The sequence below is a fragment of the Malaclemys terrapin genome, chromosome 15 (genome assembly GCF_027887155.1).
Source record: "Malaclemys terrapin pileata isolate rMalTer1 chromosome 15, rMalTer1.hap1, whole genome shotgun sequence".
Taxonomy (NCBI): domain Eukaryota; kingdom Metazoa; phylum Chordata; order Testudines; family Emydidae; genus Malaclemys; species Malaclemys terrapin.
Genome location: NC_071519.1, coordinates 5,290,662 through 5,307,841, shown reverse-complemented (window position 1 = coordinate 5,307,841; position 17,180 = coordinate 5,290,662).

Here is a 17,180-nt window from a genome sequence, read left to right as displayed (position 1 = left end):
ATCATCAGAAATTTCAATTAGGGCATCATAAATGTTTCCAAGTTCATCGTGAAGAGGCTTCAAAGCATCAATGCCACTCTCCCATATTGTCTGACTAAGTGGCTTCACAGTTAGAGAATTCACATGGCGAGTCAGAATCTCCCAACGGCGTGTTCAGCCTGAGACAAACACAAACACGTTGCACCAGGTCAAAGAAACTGCTTGCCTCCAAACAGCATCTAGCAGCATCATTGACAACCAAATTCAGGGAAAGCGCACTGCAAGGAACGAAAAAGGCCCGAGGATTGATTTCCATCATTCTCCTTTGCACACCATTGTCTTTACCCTTCCTATTACTCACATTATCATAGTTTTGGCCACGTAAGTTTTCAACAGATAATGACATTGTTTCAAGCTCTTGTAGAATAGTTTCAGTCATAAATGCTCCAGTTGTCTCCTTCAGTGATACAAAACCCAAAAAATGTTCCTTTATGAGCACTTCAATATTATCTTCATCTGCAGACTTTTCCATATTCACAAAGGTAAGGGAAATTCATGAACTTGTTCGGGTCCATGTTCCACAAGAATTTGCCGCACGCTGTCATTACATCTGGGCCATGAAGCTGGGTCCCCATACTGTAACTTGTTTGTAACGTCCTCGTCCTTTCTTCCAGAATTCTACTTCATTTACTTCAATTTCTGCATGTGTCCAAAGGTGAATAAATTTTTTCCACTTCCTTATCAGTCTGATGCTGTGAGCTGCCTTCATCTAGAAGTAAGTTTCCATCATCTTGATGTTCCAAACTGCTTCCATGCGGATGTGAGATAACCTTCTCTCCAAGTAAACTTCCTTCATCTGGATGCTGTGAACTGCTTCCATCTTTATTTGGATTAAAGAGAAAATATTTCAGGAAGGATCCCTGCTGTTTTGCTTGGTCCTTTTCCTTCTCAGTCTTTTGTTTACGATACTCAGCTCCGGAGGGTTTTCTTTTTCCTCTTTCTGCCATGGGGCACTTGAATATTGTTATGTACTGTGCTCCCGACTGCAAGCCTTATAGTGTTAAGGATGGCTGTCGCACCACATGGTTGGTGATTTAAACCACATTGCAGTCATTCCAACATGTCTTTTCACTGCTTAAAGGTTCAATAATTAGTAACATACGCTCAAAAACAACAAGGAGTCTGGTGGCATCTTAAAGACTAACAGATTTATTTGGGCATAAGCTTTCGTGAGTAAAAACCTCACTTCTTCGTTTTTACTCAGAAAGCTTATGCCCAAATAAATCTGTTAGTCTTTAAGGTGCCACCAGACTCCTTGTTGTTTTTGTAGATACAGACTAACACGGCTACCCCCTGATACTTAACATACACTCACTTACCTATTAAAACAGTTAGTTACAGCATTTACATGGAAACAAAATGACCTTTTTTGACGTTATAACCTGACACCAGTTGTTTGGAAAGTAATCCCCTTCCTCACGGTTACCCGCTTGGAGAGGGACGTCATCACTTTCGTAGTCTATTAAGCGTTAACGCTGTCACTTTTCTTTTATGGACCTTATTTATTACATGTGAACCAGTTATAACAAAGAAAAGTTCATAATTACACAGCCCGATAATAACGCTAAGATTTAATAACGCTTAAAGATACTCACATTTTGGATTTATAATGCTGAAAGACATTATTCTTTATTCTTTGGCACCAGGAAACACAATTTTCCACAGTATTCACTCGATTCTTAACCACTTACCTGCGATGTGTGTTAAAATGACCGTTTGACATGTATCAACTCGTGATATCTCCGCTCTACATTAATTTCTGGCTATGCAACCTTGATGTATATTCGAGTTAGGTGTCACTAGCATTGTAGCTCTTGCCACTGGCGGATGTGTTTCATTATGGCTGAGTTATTGCTTATCAAAATTGCGGAGTGGGTCATCTTGACCCTACGTCGCAAATAGAAAAAAAAATCGCTAAAATCTTATTTATTTTTGCAGTAAATAAAGGATTTGACATATTAATAAATTCTCAAAAATGTAGAGAAATTAATTATAATTCCTATTCCCTCTGTATGCACATGGGAATTGAAATAATGACATCTTCGTTATTTTATTTGTATTTTTTTTCATCTTTTTCATTTTTTCCCCCCTTTATTTTTTTTTAATTTGATTTTTTTCCTCGAATTTGGCACCCCATTTAACTTGGCACCCTAGGCGACCACCTAGTTCACCTATATGGACGGGCCGTCCCTGCTTCCAATATATTAAGAAATATGTTAGAAAGAAGCCAGTGATCAGTTGTTCTCCATGTCCACTGAAGGGAGGACAAGAAGTAATGAACCTGCAGCAAGGGAGATTTAAGTTAGATATTAGGAAAATTTAATAAGAGTTAAGCTCTGGAATAGGATTTCAAGGGAGGTCGTGGAATCCCCTTCACTGGAGGTTTTAAGAACAGGCTGGACAAACACCTGTCAGGAATACGCCAGGGTTACTTGGTCCTGCCTCAGCAAAGGGGGCTGGACTGGATGACCTCTCAAGGTCCCTTCCAGGTCGATATTTCTGATTCTGTTGGGCTCTATTGTAAATGACTGGATAATTATAGTCACTTGAAAAAGAAACCAAGACCCATTTGTCTTGTAACCACCCATTTTGTTGTCACTTTATTTCATTCAATTAAAATTTTTGAAGAAAATCCATTCTATAAACTCCTGCATTTTTAAGCACCAGAAAGGTCCATGAGCCCCGGTCATTCTTACCCTCGCTAACCCATGACTTGAGACCTACTGCTACGCAGGGCCAGCTCCAGCTTTTTTGCCGCCCCAAGTGGCGAAGCCAAAAAAAAAAAAGATAAAGCCGCAATCAGTGGCACTTCAGCGGCAGCTCTACCATGCCGCTTCATTCTTCGGCGGCAATTCAGCGGCGGGTCCTTCCCTCCGAGAGGGAGTGAGGGACCCGCCGCCGAATTGCCGCCGAAGAACTGGATGTGCTGCCCCTTTCCATTGGCTGCCCCAATCACCTGCTTCCTTTGCTGGTGCCTGGAGCCGGCCTTGCTGCTACGGGGCTATATTACAAGATTATGGGCGGGATCCTTAGGTGGTGGAAAGCGGTGTCGCTCCATTGACTTAAATAAAGCTATGGCAATTTATATCAGCTGAGAATCTGGCCCCATGACCCCAGTGGAGTTACACGAGGGATGTATTCGACCCCATATGTTTAGTTTTACATAGAAGACTGGACTTCACACTTCTTTCCAGCTACAAGTTTCAACCTGCAGTCTACAAAAGCAATCAGCATTCCAGCACAGTTTAATAAAGTAATAAATGGGTTAGCGCATTCATGTGCACCACTGCCCTCTACTGGATGGAATCCAAACTACTCAACTTTTCCATTATTAAAATTTATTATTTCGGGGGTGCCATATTTACATACTACCTTATTAAAAAACTTTTTGGCCACTACCCTGGTGCTATTATTTTTAGTAGGAAATGCCTTCACTCATTCTGAAAAGGAATTAATTATTACCAATAAATACTGGAATCTTTCCTTACTTCTTGGCAATTTATTAATAAAATCAATTTGAACCCTGTGCCACGGCCCAAGCCTTTGTTGGTGCATCATGGGTTGCCAGTGCAGAGGACAAGCCTTGTCCTGAATGTACCACACACAATTCCGCACCCATATTTTAATATTATTCTTTCTGGGGGTCGGCAACCTTTCAGAAGTGGTGTGCCAAGTCTTCATTTATTCACTCTGATTTAAGGTTTCACGTGCCAGTAATACATTTTAACATTTTTAGAAGGTCTCTTTCTATAAGTCTATAATATATAACTAAACTATTGTTGTATGTAAAGTAAATAAGGTTTTTAAAATGTTTAAGAAGCTTCATTTAAAATTAAATTAAAATGCAGAGCCCCCCGGACCGGTGGCCAGGACCCAGGCAGTGTGAGTGCCGCTGAAAATCAGCTCACGTGCCGCCTTTGGCACGCGTGCCATAGGTTGCCTACCCCTGGTTCATACACTCCCATTCTGCTACTTGTTTTAGCCTTTTTAAAGTCCCTTCCACTTTTTCATGCATAAACTGATGGGCTACATTAAGTACATGGAACATGGTTAGGGTGATTTGCAGTGCCATCTGTTGGCTCAGATGTGTCAGCACAGATATTCTTGTCGGGCTATTGTATCTACCCGATTATTCCAGGCGGTTTTTATACCCGTTTCTTTACTGTGTGCCCTTCCATGTCGCACCTTTAACTGTTTAGGGTTTTTTGTTACCCACTGGTAAATCTTTTTTTTTTTTTTTGAATATGCAATTTTTTTTTATTTGCTGCTTTTCACCTGTTCCTATACCAATGCTGTATCCAAAACTGTATTCCCTTCACACAAAAATCACTGTCAGCATAAATATATACGGGCTGTGGGGAATTTTCATATTGCCTTCAAACCTGATAAATTGCGTGAAGCTCGGCATGCTGAGCCGATCCATGATCTAAATGTCCCTGAATGACTTCCTCTTCTAAGTTAACGGCAGCGTATTTTACACACCTTTTCCTTTTTACTACCATTGCACTCCCATCAGTAAACCAGACGTGCTTTTCTTGACCCACGGTATCTAATTCTTCCAGTGGGGGGCCTCTACCAAGGCAATTCTTTGCTTCAGAGTGACCCCTGGACATTCATGTTGGGTTTTTTTTTATATTAGGGCATGTGTTACCATGTCCAGCTTGGACACTGTTTCTGTTGTCACCCCGTTAACTAAAATAAGTGTTCATTGGGCCATTCGGGTGTTTGAGACTTTACCTCCCATTAATCTTCCTGATAAAATGTACTTTAGAGGACTGTGGGTGCTTTGAATAGTACTAGGGGCTGTTCCTGTAAGAGGCTGAAAAACTGGTACTGCCCAGACGGCTGCTAGACACTCACGTTCACAGGGATCAAAATTTATTTCTGCTCCTTGTAATTTTCTGGATTTCTATACTACTGGCACTACCTTTCCCTCTTCATTATTTTGTACTAGTGTGGCAGTCAAGGCTATGTTATTAGCTGCCAAACGAATAACACAAGGCTGTAATTCATTGTAGGGCTGGGGCTGTGAGAGCCTTCTGTTTTAATAGGGTTAAAGTGGAGTCCTGCTCTTTGCCCCATTCCCATTTTGTCTTTTTTTTTTTTTAAAGCAGTTTTCACAATGGATGAGTTATTTCAGCCTATTTTTAAATGTGCGGTCTAAGAAAATTGAATCCTCCTAGTAGTACTCTTAAAGAGTGGGCATCGGTGGGGGCCGGCATTTCTACCTTACCTTCCTCTGATCTACCCTTACCTTCCTCTGATCTACCTGTTTTCCTTCTTATTCTTTGGTTTGATTCCTTTGTGCTGTCGTTTATGGGCAGTTCTTTTCTTCCTTTATTAGAACAACAGGCTGCTAGGCAGCTCTCTAACACCACATTCTACAGACCATTACCCTCTGATCCCATTGAGGGTTACCAAAAGAAACTCCACCATCTGCTCAAGAAACTCCCTGAAAAGGCACAGGAACAAATCTGCACAGACACACCCCTAGAATCCCAACCAGGGGTATTCTATCTGCTACCCAAGATCCATAAATCTGGAAATCCTGGATGCTCCATCATCTCAGGCATTGGCACCCTGACAGCAGAATTGTCTGACTATGTAGATTCTCTCCTTGCCCTATGCTACTAGCACTCCCAGCTATCTTTGAGACACCACTGACTTCCTGAGGAAACTACAATCCATTGGTGATCTTCTAGAAAATACCATCCTGGCCACTATGGACGTAGAAGCCCTCTACACCAATATTCCACACAAAGATGGACTACAAGCTGGCAGGAACAGTATCCCCGATAATTTCACCGCAAATCTGGTGGCTGAACTTTGTGACTTTCATAGAATCATAGAATATAAGGGTTGGAAGGGATCTCAGGAGGTCATCTAGTCCAACCCCCTGCTCAAAGCAGGACCAATCCCCAGGCAGATTTTTGCCCCAGATCCCTAAATGGCCCCCTCAAGGATTGAACTCACAACCCTCAGTTTAGCAGGTCAATGCTCAAAACACTGAGCTATCCCTCCCCGCTCACCTTGTCCTCACCCACAACTACTTCACATTTGGGGACAATGTATACCTTCAAGTCAGCGGCACTGCTATGGATACCCGCATGGCCCCACACTATGCCAACATTTTTATGATGGACCTAGAAGAACGCTTCCTCAGCTCTCGGCCCCTAACGTCCCTACACTACTTGCGCTACATGGATGACATCTTCATCATCTGGACCCAAGGAAAAGAAGCCCCTGAGGAATTCCACCAGGATTTCAACAATTTCCATCCCACCATCAACCTCAGCCTGGACCAGTCCGCACAAGCGATCCAGTTCCTGGACACTACAGTGCTAATAAGCGATGGTCACATAAACACCACCCTATACCGGAAACCTACTGACCGCTATACTTACCTACATGCCTCCAGCTTTCATCCAGACCACATCACATGATCCATTGTCTATAGCCAAGTTCTAAGATACAACCGCATTTGCTCCAATCCCTCAGACAAACACCTACAAGATCTCTATCAAGCGTTCTTAAAACTACAATACCCACCTGCTGAAGTGAAGAAACAGATTGACAAATCCAAAAGAGTACCCAGAAGTCACCTACTACAGGACAGGCCCAACAAAGAAAGTAACAGAACGCCACTAGCCGTCACCTTCAGCCCCCAACTAAAACCTCTCCAGCGCATCATCAAGGATCTACAACCTATCCTGAAGGACGATTCCTCACTCTCACAGATCTTGGGAGACAAGCCAGTCCTCGCTTACAGACAGCCCCCCAACCTAGCAAATACTCACCAGCAACCACACACCACACAACAAAAACACTAACCCAGGAACCAAACCCTGCAACAAACCCCGGTGCCAACTCTGTCCATATATCTATTCAAGGGACATCATCATAGGACCTAATCACATCAGCCACACCATCAGGGGATCGTTTATCTGCATATCTACCAATGTGATATATGCCATCATATGCCAGCAATGCCCCTCTGCCATGTACATTGGCCAAACTGGACAGGCTCTACGCAAAAGAATAAATGGACACAAATCAGACATCAAGAATTATAACATTCAAAAACCAGTCAGAGAACATTTCAACCTCCCTGGTCACTCAGTTACAGACCTAAAAGTCGCAATTCTTCAACAAAAAAACTTCAAAAACAGACTCCAATGAGAAACTGCAGAACTGGAATTAATTTGCAAACTGGACACTATTAAATTAGGCTTGAATAAAGACTGAGAGTGGATAGGTCATTACACAAACAAAAACTATTTCCCCATGCTAATTTTTCCGCTATTGTTACGCACATCTTCTTGTCAACTATTTGAAATGAGCCATCCTGATTATCCCTACAAAAGGTTTTTTTCTCCTGCTGATAATAGCCCACCTTAATGGATTAGTCTCGTTAGAGTTGCTATGGCAACCTCCATTTTTTCATGTTCTCTGTATATATATATCTTCCTACTGTATTTTCCACTGCATGCATCCGATGAAGTGGGTTTTAGCCCACAAAAGCTTATGCCCAAATAAATTTGTGAGTCTCAAAGGTGCCACAAGGACTCCTCATTCTTTTTGCGGATACGGACTAACACGGCTACCCTCTGAAACCTGCATGAACACTGATGCTTTCTGGCTTCCTTTGGATCCAAAGCCATCAGCAGTTGAGAGACTCTGTCTTACAAGGGACACAATCAACTTCCACCAGAATTTTGATTACTTTCCACTTTTAACTCCTGCTTCCAAAACATCCGGCGATCTGAAAAAGAAAACAGCCTATTGTGGCTCCCTTTGGAGCCCTAATAGGATCTTAATTAGGTAGTATGGTCTGCGTTTGCATTTCTTTTACCCCTTCTACAATATACACTGCACGTTTGGGGGAAAACGCACATTCCTTCCATAGTTTAACTTTTATAACATTAGCCATATTAATTTTTACATAAGGTGTAACTGTTTCTTCTGTGCTCACAGAGTTTTTATGTAGCCTTATCAAAGTGACAGTTTGATGACACAGAGCCACCTTAAGGCTCTGTCTGGGACACTGTCTTTTTTTTTTATTATTTTATTTATTTATTTATTTTGTACTACAACTCTTATTTGCTATTTTGTTACTAAAAAACAAATCCGGAATTTTTCCCATTCTCCTGGGTGTGACTGCCCTGCTGCAGCCACGACTTTGGTCTTTTAAAAAGATATTGAACTTATAAAGCATTAAGGTACCTTAAGGGTAAATGCTAAATACCAAAGCCAAACACCACTAGTTACCTGTGTATGGCAAAAAGTGTTTCTCAGTTTTGCAACTTTGAAGGAACAATTCAAATGGATTTTAGAGATATTATTTAAAAACAAACCCAATTCATCTGAAGCCTACAAAACAAGAGTTTTACAACCAGGAGTGTTGCTTTAGGCCCTAAACACTCCACATATTTACACAATATATTTATACACATTATACATATTTTTTTCTCAACATTCCTTACACTGCTTTAATTTTTACACAGCTGTACATAGATCACATTTGTATACATTTGGGGGCAGTTACGTTCCAATGGAAACCCCTTATGTTCTTTTAGTGAATTTAACTAAATTGTCCATAATCAAATGATGTAAATCAGATAGTCTCTTTGCCTGGCTTATTTACAGACATTCCTTTAGAAAAGGGCCCATTTCCCTTCAGAATGGCTGCAAAGAATTCAAGAATTCTCTTTCTATAACACTTTTCCTTTTTAACATTTTTACAACACTCAACTGCTTAATTCCCTCCAGCTTCTGCAGAGCTAACGTCTCACTCTCTTTCCTTAAATCACTTGCTTAGCTCCCAAAATGACGCCTTCATCAACTCAGATTTCACCATTCCAGGGATCTGAATTCCCCAGGCCTGTACTTACTGCTTTCTTTACTCCTGCCACTATGCCCTCAGCGCTTCCAACCTAAACGTTTTCTGACCCCTGATTCGTCATTTTAAATTACCTGCATGTCAAGTTGAACACCTGTACTCAATCTGCTCTGCAGGATCTTTTCACGCTGCCTGGAGCAGAGTGTGTGGGTGGGCAGTTTGTGTGTGAACGGTTCTATTTTCTCTCTTCATTCACACAGATCTGGGATTCTGCACTCCTGGGCCTGACTTGGAAATGTCTTGTTATGGAAACTTCAAAGTGAAAACCCCTTCCCAAAATCAATCCCTCTCAGTGAGCTGTGAGGACAGGAACCTTCAGGGTGAAATGAGGAGGGGAATGTGACACCTCATTGAAGATATGTTAAAATTACTAGGTAATATTTGGGGGTGGGGAGGAACAAATTCAAGACAAACTCAGCCAGTTGTCAGAAACACGATTCAAACCCACTTCTCCACAGGAAATCTCTAATTTAGACACATTACCACATGCTGCTCAACCATCTTGAAAGCTAGGAGAAAGGAGGGCAGCATGACAGCTAACCAATCTGGAATCTGATTCCTCAATGGGGAGACGGTCATCCTTGCTAAACAGCCCTCTTCCTTAGATTTCCCTCTGCTGGGGATCAGGATAGAGGAAAACCAGTGTCTGAGGATTAATTGAATACCATATTTTGATTTCAAAGGCAGACAAGATCGCTATGGACATCTGGTCTGACCTGCTGCATAACGGAGTCCAGAGAATTTTACCCAGTGAGTCTTACATCCACCCCAATATCTTAAGGTTGAACTAGGACAGATCATTCAGAAAGTCATTGTGTTTGGATGTAAAGCCTTTACATGTTAGGGGGGAAACTGGCCCTTATTTCAAGTTTAAATCCTGTAATTTCTACATCTAAGCATAGAACCATAGGTTTGGAAGGGACTTCAAGGGTCATAGAATCATAGAAGATTAGTGTTGGAAGAGATCTCAGGAGGTCATCTAGTCCAACCCCCTGCTCAAAGCAGGACCACCCCAACGAAATCATCTCAGCCAGGGCTTTGTCAAGCCGGGCCTTAAAAACCTCTAAGGACGGAGATTCCACCACCTCCCTAGGGAACCCATTCCAGTGCTTCACCACCCTCCTAGTAAAATAGTGTTTCCTAATATCCAACCTAGACCTCCCCCACTGCAACTTGAGACCATTGCTCCTTGTTCTGTCACCTGCTACTACTGAGAACAGTCTAGATCCATCTTCTTTGGAATCCTCCTTCAGGTAGTTGAAGGCTGCTATTAAATCCCCCCTTACTCTTCTCTTCTGCACACTAAATAATCCCAATTCCCTCAGCCTCTCCTTGTAAGTCATGTGCCCCAGCCCCATGATCATTTTCATTGCCCTCCACTGGACTCTCTCCAATTTGTCCACATCCCTTCTGTAGTTGGGGGACCAAAACTGGACGCAATACTCCAGGTGTGGCCTCACCAGTGCCGAATAGAGGGGAATACTATCTGTTGGCAATACTCATACTAATACAGCCCAATATGCCGTTGGTCTTCTTGGCAACAAGGGCACATTGCTGACTCATATCCAGCTTCTCATCCACTGTAATCCCCAGGTCCTTTTCTGCAGAACTGCTGCTTAGCTAGTCGGTCCCCAGCCTGTAGTGGTGCATGGGAGTCTTCCGTTCTAAGTGCAGGACTCTGCACTTGTCCTTGTTGAACCTCATCAGATTTCTTTTGGCCTCATCCTACAATTAGTCTAGGTCACTCTGGACCATATCCCCACCCTCCAGCATATCTACCTCTCCCCCCAGTGTCATCGATGAACTTGCTGAGGGTGCAATCCATCCCATCATCCAGATCATTAATAAAGATGTTAAACAAAACCGGCCCCAGACCAACCCCTGGGGCACTCCACTTGATACCAGCTGCCAACTAGACATTAAGCCATTGATCACTACCCATTGAGCTTGACAATCTAGCCAGCTTTCAATCCACTTTATAGTCCACTCATCCAATCCATGCTTCTTTAACTTGCTGGCAAGAATACTGTGGAATATCAAAAGCTTTGCTGAAGTTCACCGCTTTTCCCATATCCACAGAGCCAGTTATCTCATCATAGAAGGCAATCAGGTTGTTCAGGCATGACTTGCCCTTGGTGAATCCATGTTGACTGTTCCTGAACACCTTTCTCTCTTCCAAGTGCTTCATCTAGTCTAACCCCTGACCAAGAAGCAGGATTTGTTGTGTTTAAACCATCCCAGACAGATGGCTCTCCACCCTCCTTTTGAAAACCTTCAGTGAAGGAGCTTCCATGAATTAGGCAGTCTGTTCCATTGTCCTATTGTTCTTACAGTTCGAAAGTTCTGCCTGAGATTTAATCTAAATCTGCTGTGCTGTAGTTTGAACCCATTGCCTCTTGTCCTTCACTTGGTGGCAAGAGAGAACAACTTTTCTCCATCTTTTCTAGGGCAGCCTTTCAAGTATTTGAAGACGGCTACCATGTCCCCCCTTCATCGCCTCTTTTTCAAACTAAATATACCCAGTTCCTTCAGCCTTTGCTCATAAAACTCAGCTTGGCATTGGCCGTGAATTAAGCCCAGGCCTGCTGGATGGGAGACAAAAATTCTCCCACTGAACCACAAGTGTGCAAAATATAAAAAAGTGACCTGTGCACTATGGGCCCCACTCTGCTGCAGGGCACAGGGGTGTGACTGACACTCCTGGGAGCTCTGTGTTTCTAAATCAGAGTCTGGGAACTCTATTTCCTTGATCAGAATGCCATTATTTGGAAATTAATTAATTAATGGTATGGGGATTAATGGGTTCTATTTACATATGCCCTGTGCCTTTAAGGGTTTGGAGCAATGCTGGGGAGGTTAAAAGGCACAGAGCTAGGGAGCAGGGTATGGTCCCAGGTAAGTAGTAGTTGTGCTCTGGTGGGACTGAGCAGGTGTGGGGGATTGTGCAAGGTGTGGTGTTTACATGCACATAGAATGTATAACAAACCCCCATTTTGAAAACCACCCATGTCTGAGAACGTAACAAGAACTGTTTGAAACAGAATCTGTCCCTTAGAATCCTTAAGCTCCCTCCCTCCAACAGAGTATTGGAATAGGGAGTATAGCTCAGTGGTAGAGTATTTCACTACAGATCAAGAGCTCCCTGCTTTAAATCCAGGTGCCCCCTCAATGAGCTTTTTTATTTTAAAGAAAATATATTTCCGGAGCCATCTCCAGTACTCAAGAACCTCAGAGTAACGAATGGATGGATCAACCATGCACCTCCTTAGGAAACAGAAGTACGCAATCAGGCAGCAGCAGCAGACAAAAAACAAACAAAAAAAGACAAATACAGTACAATACCATGTTAAATGTAAAGTACAAAAAAAAGGAAAAAAGGGAAAGCTAAAAAAAGATTTGCCAAGGTAAGGAAACTGTTTTTGTGCTTGTTTCATTTAAATTAAGATGCTTCAAAGCAGCATTTTTCTTCTGCATAGTTAAGTTTCAAAGCTGCATTGTCAATGTTCAGTTGTAAACTTTTGAAAGAACCACCATGATGTTTTGTTCAAAGTTACGAATGTTTCAGAGTTATGAACAATCTGATTCCCCAGGTGTTCGTAGCTCTGAGATTCAATTATGAGGCGTGCCACTGAATGTGGATGCTTGAAATGAATTTAAACACTCAACATTTTTCCTCTGCAAATGTATAAAAACCTAGGAAACCTGTCCATCAGCTGAAATCCGAGCTCTAAGTATGACACTCTGTACCCCCATGTAACACCCTGTACCCCCATATTCACCACTGTCATATGGTTACATTTTGTACAAAGTATGCCTTGTGAGGTATCATTTAAAAACTCATGATCTATTGAAGGTCATTGTCCTATTAAAATGAGTGCACCAACATTGTATGTGGAGCTACAAGATTTTCTAATATGCTTGTTATTGAAGTATGTTGTAATTCTGGGGAATGACTCATCAGTGTCCACAAAGGACTGACCACAGGTGTTAAAAATCTATTAGCTACTGAAGAAACCATTCACCATTGGGAGGGGGGGGGACTGTACACAAAGGATTTGCATATCATCCCTGAAGATGTCTCAAAATTCACATATACATAAGGTGTGAACAAGAAATTGAGAATTCACCCGAAAGATGCTTCAGCTCTCACAGACACAGGGGACTGTTTTGTCTGTACTCCGCAGCATGGTGGGTAATCTTCAAAGAGAGGGGGAGGGTATAAAATAAGAGACAGTGACCGCCACATGAACTCTCCTCCCCCCTCTCTACTCAGGGCAACAGGATTGCTTGAAACACAGCAGGAGCATCATTGATCTGGTGGGGGGTGCTAGTTGGAAGGCTTTTCTGTTAGTATGAACTGATGAACGTTTATGGGTGAGAGAAACCTTTTTCAAAACTTATTTAGCTTGGTACAGCTTAGGAATCAGATTCGGGTTTTATCTTTTAACTTCTTTGTAACCAGTTTCAACTTTTATGCCTTTATTACTTAGATTTGAAGTGATTATATCTTTCCCCAGTTAATAAAGTTGTTTTTATTGTTCTGTCTAAAGCAGTGTGCTTTGATTGAAGTGTGTGGGGAATCGCTACTCAGATTAACAAAGGCTGGGGCACAATCATTTCCTTGGATGAACTGACGGACTATTAACGAGCTTGCTTTGGTCAGTAGTATGCTGGACAGAGCAAGTTGCACATTTCTGGGGTGCAAGGCTGGGACTAAGAACTTGGGGATGTCGTCCTTTCTATAAGTCATGAGTGGCTGGGACAGCATTCATGTAACTCAGCTGGGAGTGACTTTGCATGCTTGTGGCTGTGTGAGAAGAGCCTGGAGGGGTTTGTTGTTCACCAGCAAAGCAGTGGGCTGGAGCGTTAGGGGAACACAGCAGTTCAGTGGTCCAGGTTGTACCCTGGGGAATGTCTCACTAAGTCTCTAGTTTATGTTTTCATCGATTTAACAAAGGTATAATATGATGCACATTTGGCAGGTCCTTGGTCACCACTGCTGTGCTGTGCAGAAGAACAAGAACCACATCCAGCTGGGGCTAGGAGTCTGACAAGCAAAGGCACTTTGGTGCAGGCCGAGGTCACCAGCAGCTTCGCCCCTTCACATTCAGCCAGCAACAGCTGGGCCCTCAGGACAAGGAACAAGATCAAGCCAATGGCTCTGAGCAGGAAAATAGCCACCAAGAAGCTGGTCAGAGCTGCCAGGATCCCAGAAAGGCCACCATGCCCAGGACTAGGAATAGCCCTAAGAAAGTGGTGGCTGCAGCAGGGACCAAAACGGCAGAGAAAAGCCCCCAAAAGGTTGACGCTGCCAAGCCCCAGGCAGTGGTCCTGAGCCCACCTAAAACCCAGACAGGAGAGAGCGAGGCCAAAGCCAACCCCAAAGCCAGGGCTAAGCAGGTGGCCCTGAGAAGAGATTTCCATGGGATTGACTCCTGCCCCCCAACGGCTCTTTTAAGAATCCCCATGGACCTCCCAGAGAGAGCCAGGTCCCTCAGGCTAGGCAGCCCCATGGAGAGTCCAGCAAGGTAGGAGGGACGTGTTTCTCTCCCAGAGGTGAAGTGCTGTTTTGTGAAACACCTCCCAGGTGAGTGATGTACTGACAGGGCAGCTGCCCAGAGCTCCCACAGGAGCTTGTTGTCTTTGATCAGCTTCTGCTGTTTAGAACCAGCACTAGAGAGAGTGTGTGACTCCACCAGCTACAGAACAGGCTGTGTTGGTATCTCCACTATGATTCATCCCAGTTTTTAATTTATTCCTATTGTGATAATTGCACAACACTCCACCTCATTCTAACTTTCTGGTCAGAGGTCGAATAAAGGGAGGAATGGACTAGTTTGTTACATTTGGTGCAAAAATTGCCATAATCTGTGACTGAAAACTCTACTGGAGGTGGGCACAAGCATGTTAAAAAAATAAAATAGCCAAGTTTTATCAAACTATCTGTTACACATTCAAACCTCCCTTTGTGCACCCAATAGAAATTGGGGCACTAATAAATGGCAGTTTTCCTTTAACGCAGATCACTGTTCTTTTGTAACTTTCAGATGCATTGAAAGGGCAGGTGTTTAAAGTTAATGTGCTTCTCCTATTTCATAATTCGCAGCAGTCTCCCTAAGTTTGCCAACCACAGAGCTGGGTGTGTCTGCATCTTTTGCAGGGTTAGTGTAGTACCAGCAAGTTACTTAGTTAGATGCAGTAACACAGTGCTTTTAAAATCTTCCCACCTGCAGGGTGGGAAAGGGAAAGGATGCTCAGGCTGTTGCTAGAGAAACACAGAACCAGGCTAAGAAAAACACTTACTGCAGTCAACAATGGCTCCCCTGGGGTAGTAGCAGCATTGGGCAGCTGGAAATGTCACAGAGGAGCGACTAGAGCATTGGTGGGTCTGTGGCTGGTGTCTTGCCTGAAGCATGGGAAGCCGGGGTTTGTTTTCTGGCCAATAGAGGGCTGTGTTTTATTGCTTAGAAATTTCAGTCAAAAGGTCAGACTCAAACTGTGTGGTGGGGAAGATCGTGTATGTGTGTGTTTCTTTGGTTTTGATTTGTTTTGTTTCTTTCTCTCACTGTAAATGTTCTTGACGACTTTAGTGGCAAAAATGTTTGTAGAAGGCCAATTCAAGGTAAAGAAAAGCTAAAAAACTGCCTGGGAGTGAGGGGGTCTCTGAGTGTCAGGGCAGGGATGGAGATTTTCATGGAGGGGGAAGTTAAGGGATAGAGGAGAGTCTTTTGCTGGAGCACAGGGAGAGGTTTTCCAGCTTCATTTTAATCACGTGACAAACTCCTCATCTTGCCCCTTGCTGCCCCAGCTCAGACCCCACAATAGGTGACCTACAGTCTCCCCTCTGGCAAACCCCCCTGTAAATCAGAGAAACTCCCATAGTCTCACACTGAAACCACCCTGCAAAGCCCAGAGCAACACCCTCCCAGCTGGAGCTCCTGGCAGCCACAGCGGTCAGAGGAGCTGCCAGGCTGTTCCCCTACATCCCTGTGCAGGGGAAGCTGCCAGTTCCGACCTCATAAGTATAGTGGTAACCTATGTTCCCTCTAAGCTGCGTGCCTGCACAGCTGCCCAAGAGTCAGTCAAGTGCCCCGCACATCTGGTGACTTGTTTCAGGTGCCCCTCCCCCCTTCCTGCAATACACAGATATTCTCTGTCATTTTATTCTTTCAAAGTGCTGTTGGTTTAGTTTTTGACTGGTCTGTGCATTTCATAATTTTATTTCTCTCTTATGCTTACATTAAATTCTTTGAGTAGTGAGTTCTAAAATGCCCTAACCTGTCCTGGCTGGAGTAATTATCCCTATGGTAACTTTTAAATACACCTCTATCTCGATATAACGCTACCCGCTATAACATGAATTCTGATATAACACAGTGAAGCAGTGCTCTGGGGGGGCGGGGCTGCACAGTCCGGCGGATCAAAACGAGTTCGATATAGTTTGATTTTTTGGCTCCTGAGAACAGCCTTATAGCGAGGTAGAGAGGTGTGTGTGTGTGTGTAATCATATCTAGGCTTTTGGTTTCTACTGGTGGCGCACATCCACACATCACCTTGCTATTGGTGCCCATAACAAAATCCATTCTGCACATGAATGGAAAAATTAGAGGGAACATTCGCACTGTCGCCACCTGTCACATGGGAGACTGGGTCATGAGTCCCTGAGTGGAGAGCTGTGATTTTGAGAGTAACTCAGACCCTCCTGCTGCTCACCTCTGAGACGCGTCTAAATTCTGCAAGTTATCCCAAGCTCTGGGAACACAACCACAGTAGCCACGATTGCAGCAATAGTGACTTTTTAGTTGCACGGGGATGGGATGCAACCAAGTTGGTCATTTCAGATTGTGCAGTGATCCCCTCAGAGCAGAAAAATCACTCTCAGGAGAAACCCCTTCCCCTCCCGAACTCCATCCCAGCTGCGATCTGTTCGGGGACAATCTAATGACAGAGCAAGGGCTCAATCCAGGCAGTGAATTGCAGTCAGGGAGGAGTCCTGGCAGCTCTTCTGGGAATACAGATGAGAAATGCTCCCCCTTCTCTAGATTCTCCTGCTCCCCCTTCTCTAGATTCTCCTGCTGGGGCTCTGGAGAGCAGGGCGGGCGTGTGTGATAAATTCCATCCAACACCCTGGTTCCTAGGGCATCCTTGGGGACTCTAATCAATGCCACTGAGCTCGGGAGCTTTGTTCTAAACACACTTTTACTTGGACTGTAGCTCACCACAGCTTTCATCTCTGCGGTGA